At 32.5% G+C, this 10,000-nt stretch overlaps 1 protein-coding gene across 1 annotated transcript in view; it reads left to right on the top strand.

The window, feature by feature from the left end:
- Positions 1 to 7,196, top strand: part of LOC137984966 (uncharacterized) — a 21,922-nt gene extending 14,726 nt beyond the window's left edge. Inside the window, exon 8 of the mRNA XM_068832342.1 lies at positions 62 to 7,196. The gene's annotated coding sequence lies outside the window, so the exon portion shown is untranslated. The remainder of the gene's footprint in view (positions 1 to 61) is intronic.
- Positions 7,197 to 10,000: the final 2,804 nt, after the last annotated feature.

Genomic DNA, 10,000 nt, shown 5'->3' with positions numbered 1-10,000 from the left:
TCCCTGATTCTATGCAAAATACTGCTGATCCCGATCTTCATCTCATGTGTTGTGATTTCAGATCCCAGGGCTGTGATCTCTGATCCTGTATACCTAGTGATGACCTTGAAGATAACTTACATGTTACACTACCGTCACTTGATGTACTAGCATCTTGGTTGTAATCTGAAAAAAACAACAACAATAATTCATTCATTTGAAAGAAACAAAATATACCAAGTGGAGCTATTTTACAAGAAAACTTTTGGTGTCAATAAATGACAGTAGCTATTACTTACAGGAAGCCATTGAACTGTCATCATTCGAAACTTCAGTGGAGTTTAACAAGAATGGTCGTCTCAGACTATTGTCTAATGAAAACAAATGAACAAATCTAACTATTAATATTACGAATAAGGAAGCCTAAATAGGAGATTGTAAAAAAAAAGGGTCTAGTTAAGTAAAATTATATATCATGATTATTTATGAAGATAACAGGGTTGTAATAAGGTACATATTTTTGTAACTAATTCCATATTTTTACGCAAAAATAATGAGAATTTTTGATCCCTGAACCCACAAAAATTTGATCCCGATCCTGATGTCACATGTTGTGATTCCAGATCCCAGAGCTGTGATTCTTGATCCCATATACCTCGTTATGACCCTGAAGATAACTTACATGTTACATGTGATGCACTAGTATCTTGGTTGTAATCTGAAAAAAAAAACCAATGCAATTCATTCATTCGAAAGAAACAAAATATACCAAGTGGAACTATTTTACAAGGAGCTATTACTTACTGGAAGCCATGTAACTGTTGTCATTGGAAACTTCAGTGGACTTTAGCAAGAATGGTTGTCTCGGACCATTATCTATAGATTGAAAACAAATGAACAAATTTAGCTATTAATATTATGAATAAGGAAGACTAAATAGGAAATTGTGAAATAAAAAAGGGTCCAGTTATAATAAGTAAAATTATATATCATTACTTATAGAGATAACTTACATGTTACACTTGATGTACTTCTAGTGTCATGATTGTAACCTGAAGCAAAAGCAATAAGTCATTCATTTGACAGAGAAACAAAATATGCTAAGTGGAACTATTTTACAAAAAGACTGTTGGCGTCAATAAATGATGGCAGCTATAATAATTATTGTAGCTATTACTTACAAGGAGTCATGTGACTGTTGTCATTTGAAAATTGAGTGGAGTTCAGTAAGAATGGTTGTTTCAGATCATTATCTATTGAAAACAAATGAAGACATCTAACTATCAATATTATCAATAAGGAAGACTAAATATTAGGAAATTGTGAAATAAAAAAGGGTCTAGTTAAGTAAAATTATATAATTATCATTACTTATGAAGATAACTTACATGTTACACTTGATGTACTTCTAGTATCATGTTTGTAACCTGAAAGAAAAGCAATAAGTCATTCATTTGAAAGAGAAACAAAATATGCTAAGTGGAACTATTTTACAAAAAGACTTAGCATCAATAAATGATGGCAGCTATAATAATTATTGTAGCTATTACTTACAAGGAGTCATGTGACTGTTGTCATTTGAAAATTCAGTGGAATTCAGTAAGAATGGTTGTTTCAGATCATTATCTATTGAAAACAAATGAAGACATCTAACTATCAATATTATCAATAAGGAAGACTAAATATTAGGAAATTGTGAAATAAAAAAGGGTCTAGTTAAGTAAAATTATATAATTATCATTACTTATGAAGATAACTTACATGTTACACTTGATGTACTTCTAGTATCATGTTTGTAACCTGAAAGAAAAGCAATAAGTCATTCATTTGAAAGAGAAACGAAATATGCTAAGTGGAACTATTTTACAAAAAGACTCAGCATCAATAAATGATGGCAGGTATAATAATTATTGTAGCTATTACTTACAAGGAGTCATGTGACTGTTGTCATTTGAAAATTCAGTGGAGTTCAGTAAGAATGGTTTCAGATCATTATCTATTGAAAACAAATAAGGAAGTGTAACTATCAAATTAATATTATGAATAAGGAACACTAAATAGGAAATTGTGAAATAAAAAAGGGTCTAGTTAAGTAAAATTATATAATTATCATTACTTATGAAGACAACTTACATGTTACACTTGATGTACTTCTAGTATCATGTTTGTAACCTGAAAGAAAAGCAATAAGTCATTCATTTGAAAGAGAAACAAAATATGCTAAGTGGAATTATTTTACAAAAAGACTGTTGGCATCAATAAATGATGGCAGCTATAATAATTATTGTAGCTATTACTTACAAGGAGTCATGTGACTGTTGTCATTTGGAAATTGAGTGGAGTTCAGTAAGAATGGTTGTTTCAGATCATTATCTATTGAAAACAAATGAAGACATCTAACTATCAATATTATCAATAAGGAAGACTAAATATTAGGAAATTGTGAAATAAAAAAGGGTCTAGTTAAGTAAAATTATATAATTATCATTACTTATGAAGATAACTTACATGTTACACTTGATGTACTTCTAGTATCATGTTTGTAACCTGAAAGAAAAGCAATAAGTCATTCATTTGAAAGAGAAACAAAATATGCTAAGTGGAACTATTTTACAAAAAGACTTAGCATCAATAAATGATGGCAGCTATAATAATTATTGTAGCTATTACTTACAAGGAGTCATGTGACTGTTGTCATTTGAAAATTGAGTGGAGTTCAGTAAAAATGGTTGTTTCAGATCATTATCTATTGAAAACAAATGAAGACATCTAACTATCAATATTGTGAATAAGGAAGACTAAATATTAGGAAATTGTGAAATAAAAAAGGGTTTAGTTAAGTAAAAATAATTAAATATCATTTATGAAGACAACTTACATGTTACACTCAAGTGTAACATGCAAGTTATTTTTATATGTAGTAGTATTGTGGTTGTAATCTGAAAAAAAAACAATTCATTCATTTGAAAGAAACAATATATACTAAGTGGAATTATTTTATGAGAAAATTGTTGGTGTCAATAAATGATGGCAGCTATTACTTACTGGGAGCCATGTAACTATCATTTGAAACCTTAGTGGAGTTTAGCAAGAATGGTTTCAGATCATTACCTATAGAAAACAAATGAACAAATCTAACTATTAATATTATGAATAAGGAAGACTAAATAGGAAATTGTGAACTCAAAAAGAGTCTACATGTAGTTAAGTAAAATTATATATCATTATTTATGAACTCAAGATAACTTACATGTTACAGTTGATGAACTAGTATCTTGGTTGAAATCTAAAAAATAAAGAATAAATCATTCATTTGAAAGAAACAAAATTTGTCAGAGAATTCATGGTGATGACAAGTTCTAAGCTGACTCAAATCTGTTATGCATTTGGTGAATATTGTTATTAATAAATAACTGTTGATTAGGATGATTTTGTTAAAGATTTTGTAGTTTCCATATTATTAAATGCCAGCAGTATTTGTTGTTTACATGACTGTACAATCCTTTATACCGTGACAAGCTAGTCCTTATAAGTACTGCAATACAAAAGTGTATTTTATCTATGTAACCAATGCCCTTGTATAAAAAGAGGAGAGATCAACTTTTAAAAAGTGAGTGACTACAGATTACAGCATCAAGAGACCAACATTTAAAATATATTATTAATCTACATGTATTTGTATAAGTTAATTAGGAAATTATATGCAGCAATTTCTGGAATCTAACACTTCGAATGGCACATGTAGAGAGCGGCAGGTACAAAACACAGATCGCAGGTCATTATTTAACTTATACAGAAAGTATGCTAAACATTTATAAAAGGTAACCTTAGGACTAGTTAGGTCTAAATAAAAGTATCCTAAACATTCAAAAAAGCTAATTTTAGGCCTAATTAAGCCTAAAGAAAAGTTTTTGGGCCTAACATTAGCTTTGATGAATGTTTAGGATACTTTCTTTATAGGTAAAACAATGATCGGTGACTTGTGCCCTGCATTTTGTACCTGCTGATGTAGAGAGACTTAAAACAAAAGAATCACTGGTTTTGGGCTTGGGAGTGAGGACAAAAAATCGACGGTACATCTAAAATGTTACTGATAAAGTTAGCTTAACTAGAACTTACAACTGGAAAAAGACAAGAGCATACTAGATATTTGCAATGCAAAGCATATCGAGAGACATTTGAAGGGATTAAAGAGTATTGTTACATGTAGTAGTGCAAATAATGCAAAAAATATCGTACAGGAAAAATAATTGAAAGTGCCAATGATTGGGGTTGTGGAAATATAAATTTCCTGCTTGTGCTGATTGCTGGCAGAGTCTAAAGAGAAAACTGAAGAAAGGTTAAAGAAACAGGAATTCGATTTTCTAAAAGAATTTTTCGAAGTGAAGATGCATTATCAAAAGGAGGTTCAAGTTGAAACTATGATTGAAATGCAGGGAGGACAGAATAAACAATAAGGGAATAATGGAGCTACGGTAAAGTTGCCTGAAGTATTATCAATCACTAAGTTTGATAGCTGATACTAAGACTGAGTGAGGTTCTGGGGACAGTGCCATGAAATGATGGATAAATCTGACGTAGCTGGAATCAGCAAATTTTCATTTGTCAAAAAATTTGTAAGCAGAAATTGATAGATTGCCCTTCATAGCTGGGGGTACAACTGAGCAAGAAGCTTTCTAGAAGAAAAAAATGGAAAAGAAATCGAAGTAATATGTCAAACCTTATGTCAAGAACATCTTAGCCCTATCCAATATTGATGGATGCAACACCAAGAAAATTTATGTATTTTTAATTATAAGCTATTTGTACTTTTTGACATCCAATCACTAGAAACCTATGGAAGGCTTAAACACACAAGTACATGGATATATTGTGATAGTACAGAACAAACTATCAGGCATCAGAGGTTACATGTATGTATTGTGTGAGGTATGAGAAAGAGTGGAAAAAGTGGGATTTACTAAACTATGCAAAGCCCTATAAATGTAAGCATGAAAAAATCCTGCTCTTGATCGAGTGCTACAAGCAAAGAGAGATCGTACAGGAGGAGAGAGGAAATGTTAATCACCAGAAACATGAAGATGTGTCTATTGCAATAAAATGACCTACAGGTCAAATGATTGAAGGAAGCAAATCAACACCAACAAAAGGAGAAGATTACTAGCAAAATAGTGTCTTTGTTTAGTATATATTTGAAAGCCACGAACCCAGCAGCACATTGCTTTAGCAAAAGATCATACAAAGTTGTGGAATATGGCCAATATCGCTGATTATTAGTAGTGAAAGATAATGATGTCAAACAACTTTCAGTTCATTTTGTGCAGGGAGGAGGCAAATATGGGTAAGTTAAAACCCAAATTGCCCCTAGGATCAGAAAGGAGATACAACGTGTTGCTCAGCTAGTACACTAAATTGGGATGATTTCTGATATTACTTCATCAAGATTTTGACAAAAAGCAAATGATTTAGATACAGATTAGTCATCTTGACTATGAATTAAGAACTAATTGTAGGTTACACATGCATGCTTGGACTTTCCAATTCTGCATTACATGAGAAGTCACTTGTTTACCAAGAATTCAAAAAATAGTCTGTGCAAGATGAGGAGGAATAGTATGAAATTGGACTGCCATAATGTACAAACCACCTTCCTCTCCCTAATAACAAGCAAGGGAGTCTGTTCATTGGACAGTGTAACAAAAAAATTGATGCATGAAGGACTGACAGCAGATAACAATGAGTAACAGGAACTTGACATTAAAGAGCTACCCACTAAGAATATCATTGGAGTTCAATGTTACATTCCTCACAAAAGTATATTCCATGAGAATGTCACAACAAAATTACATACAATTGGTCCTATAAAACAAGTTGTTGTATGTTCTTAGAAGACAGATTCTGACCTGTGTTTCTGCCAGCGACCTATAATCTGTTTTTTTCACAAATATGAATCAAAAAGAGACAGTAACTTCGAGAGCAGTAATAAATTAGCCTGAAAATATCTGCTAGTCTACGCAAGCTTTATTCAGTTTGACATGCTCCCCTTCCTTGCTTGAAAAAGGGTCAGAACAATGTGTAGAATCATGACAGGAGAGAGAATTAGAAGTAGTGACAGAGTTTCATAAAAGCCTTTACATGTGACAAGAAAGTGACAGAACTTATAACTCTTGCTGACAGAAGTGTTGCTGAACCCCATCTGAAGGAAATGTAGTAGTACCAGCGTGTGTATGGATCAGTAAGATTTCAAATGAAAACAACAGAAGAGAAAAGTAAAAGACAAAAGAAATTCACCTTATTTATTGCAAGAAAATGTTAAGATAAATAACTATGAAAGAAAGGGAAGACAAGGAGGGTATGTGTGAAAGAATGTCAGGATGCTGTTGTTTTTTTGCAATTTTTTGTATTCAGATCCAATTAAATAGGCTAGCTAGAATTAAATTTTCATCAATCACCAACTTATTGTGGTTGAATTCAACATTTTTGAGGTGTCACATAAATCCCAAACTCGCCAACAATGTCGTATTTTTGATTTGACTGATTCAACATGTTTGAATAGAAATTTATTTGGAATTGATTTGCAACAATTTTTGATTTTTCTCACAGATATGTTGTAAAAAAATTCTAGGGGATTTTTCGAATTTTGATGTTTTGAGAATATATTAATTAGAACTATTTTAGAATAAGATTAAGATTGTTGGTGTTAACAAATGATGGCTCATTCATGGCTTGACTCCATAAAAGTTAAGGTTTCCATTATTTGATCATTCAACCTTCAAAAATTGGCTACATTTTATTGACTGACTTTTCATTTTACATCTACATTTATATATTCTAATTTTTTGATATCAATAGACATGTTTGCATGAATTATTATAAAGTTATAGTGATAATTGTTAATAACAAAAATAATACTAAGTAGTAGCAGTAGTAGTAGTAGTAATAGTAGTAGTAGTAGTAGTAGTAGTAATAGTAGTATCATAACATTATTATACTTACGTGTTTGTTTGTTGTAAAATTGTTGGCGTCCTCTTCTTGCTAAGTCTTAAATCAGGTTTTAAAAATTTCTTCATAAATATAAAGCATCAAAGGTATTTCTAATAGACCTTTTCGGCTTGTACATTTTGTTTTCCCAATACAGATCATGTGATAATACTCAGGAGGTTTGGTCTTTTGTTTTGTTCATTAGAATGAGGGCATGCAAGCATGAATATGCCTGCATGCACTTTTTTTAATAAACAAAACAAAGGACCAAGTTTCCTGAGTATTATCACATGATTTGTATTGGGAAAATAAAATGTACAAGCTGAAAAGGTCTATTGGTATTAAGGAGGTTCGAAAGGGTTTTTCACTGCAGCAGCTATAGTGTTTATGAAATCATGAAAGATCCAAAAAAAAGATGTTTCATATTGTAGGCAAACTATAAATATCTCTACAATTCTATTATTGGGTAATACTTTAAGCATACTTATGATATCATACCAGTCACTATAGCAACATGCCAGGTCCGCAAAAAGGCCCTCTATATTTTTGTTTTTGAAAATTATCTGAAAAACTAAGTTGGTAACCTAACCCTAACTGTAAACTTTTAGACTTCTTAGAGAGTATGACAAAACGTTATCTACTATAATTTAACATACATAAAAGAGGGTGTTTTATGGTTCACAGAAAATTATACTACATAACTCTCCCTCAAATTTTTGTATTTTAAGTGTCATTGTGAATAATACGTACAAGATAGATCACAAAGCAAAATTTCAAGATAAAGACAAATTTTTTCTATTAGTTTTATTTCCAGTTGGTATTTTTACTTCTGGTCTGTTGCACACATTAGTTTTGGTACAAATTTGATTCATTCAGCACATGCTTGTTTCTTACTTACGATGTTTGCATATTATGTGCAGGTGCACAGCTAAAAATTGTTTCGAACCTCCTTAAAGTGAAAACTAATTTAAATATGTAGTGGTACTTTTCAGTAATTTGTAAATTATATTCTTATACAATATTTTTAATTAAATTCATATTGGTAATACTGTAAAATGTTTTTTGCTACATTCATAGGTGCCACTGCGCACCGGTGGCTCAGTTGGTTGAGCATGTCATGCAGGAGGTTGTGAGTTTAATTCCAGCTGGACCAACACTCAAGGTCTTTAAATAACTGAGGAGAAAGTGCTGCCTTTGTAACTACATCTGCAAATGGTTAGACTTTCAAGTCTTCTCGGATAAGGACGATAAGCTGGAGGTCCTGTCTCACAACCCTTCAATGTTAATAATCATATGGGACGTAAAAGAACCCATACACTTGTCGATAAGAGTAGGGCATGTAGTTCCCGGTGTTGTGGTGTGTCTTCTGTTGTGTATCATAGTTGGGAGGGTAAAAAAAGGGGCCACAGTAATTGGCGCAAGCTGTTGTTGTGCTCTGCCAGCTTGACTGGCAAAGTTAATAAAATAAAATAAAGTGTGAGCATGGCCAACAAAAATGTAAGGATTTGTATGGGAATCCCTAAAAAAGTTCAAGAAGATAATTATACATGTATGACAAAGTTCTCAATCAAACAGCCTAACCTTATTGCCAACATGGGTAATTTCCTTCTTGTGTGGTTATTTTCCACATCCGATACGATTTAAGAAATTTCTCAATTTCGTGATGGTTAATGGTTATAATAAAATCCCAACACTAGAAACTAAATTCTCACATGCCACCAATTTGAGATAAATATTCCTTGATAAATCACATCACAATCAATTGACAAAAATTGAACTTTCATCTCAACCCACCATTAATGCAGTAGTAGTTCTGTGAGCGACTTCAGGTGGTAATATTGCAGAAAAACAGTTTTGTGAATGTACACTTTCACACAAAAGTAGCCACAGCTTCGACTGTTGATAACAAACTGAGCTTTATCATGATGGCAGACTGTAGTTTTGTCAACCACAGATTTCTTCATTCCGTTGGGTCCAGACATGCCATTCACTCCATTGTGTCATCCAACTACGTTGGAAATAAGGTTAGGCTTTTTAATTGACAATTTTTCATATAAATATCTTCTTGAGTTTTTATTAGGATTCCTATACAAATTTTTATATTTTTGTCAGCCATGATCACACTGAACTTGGGGCGCCTGTGCTAGATTTTAATCTTGAATATTATTATGTTGATTCAATTGATGTATAAATTATAACACTCTAACAATATTTCTTACATCAAAAATTGTAATGAATTGATTCAAACAGTGCATTAGTCAACATGGAACCTCATAGTAGAGTTCAAGCAAAAAAACTCATACTCACTACACCATAAATAAAGCAACTCTTTGAAAACTTTGTTTGTGTAATGATTATTTTGCAATCATTTGGAGCCATACTAAAATTACTTTTACTACTTTTTAGTTGATGACAAAAATGTTATTGATTACCGCATTACAATCTCAGTAGTGTTGAGTATGAAAATTTTTTTTTTTAAAGTCTGCTAGAACAAAAAAGTCTTGTTTTTAAACAAACATCCCTTGCATCAGGTAGACCAGGGTCAAACCTGGCTAAAAGCTGGGGTGAGCCTGGCTTGTGGCCAGGGAATAAAAAAACCGGGGAAACCATGGCCACAAGGCCAGCCTGGCCTAGCGTTGCTGGGGCCAAAATTGAAAGGGAAAAGCGAAAAAACAAATGGTCTGCATGATTGGGAAAGGCCATGGCTGGTCAGGGTCAAAACTGGCAAGTCATTAGCCTTGGAAGGAACTTATTAGCAGAAAATTTAAAGTTTGGGCTGCAATACAACTTATAGCACTGGCCAGGCCGGCTAGGACCAAAAATTGGTCAAGCTTGCTAAGAAAATTTTGGCGAGGCAGACACTGCCCTTACCAAACCTGTTGATATAGGCCATACATGGGCCACGTGTGGAGATGATATGGCATAACCTATGGGCACTCCATGGACAATACAATTATTGAATTTGGTATGAGCTACTGCATTCCATATGAAACCCATACTTGGCAGTCTGTCTTCATTTAGTTATAACTTTATTGTCTAA

Source organism: Montipora foliosa, chromosome 14, assembly GCF_036669935.1.
Source record: "Montipora foliosa isolate CH-2021 chromosome 14, ASM3666993v2, whole genome shotgun sequence".
Taxonomy (NCBI): Eukaryota; Metazoa; Cnidaria; class Anthozoa; order Scleractinia; family Acroporidae; genus Montipora; species Montipora foliosa.
Note: the sequence above shows the minus strand (reverse complement) of the source record. Positions and strands in the feature narration are given on the sequence as shown.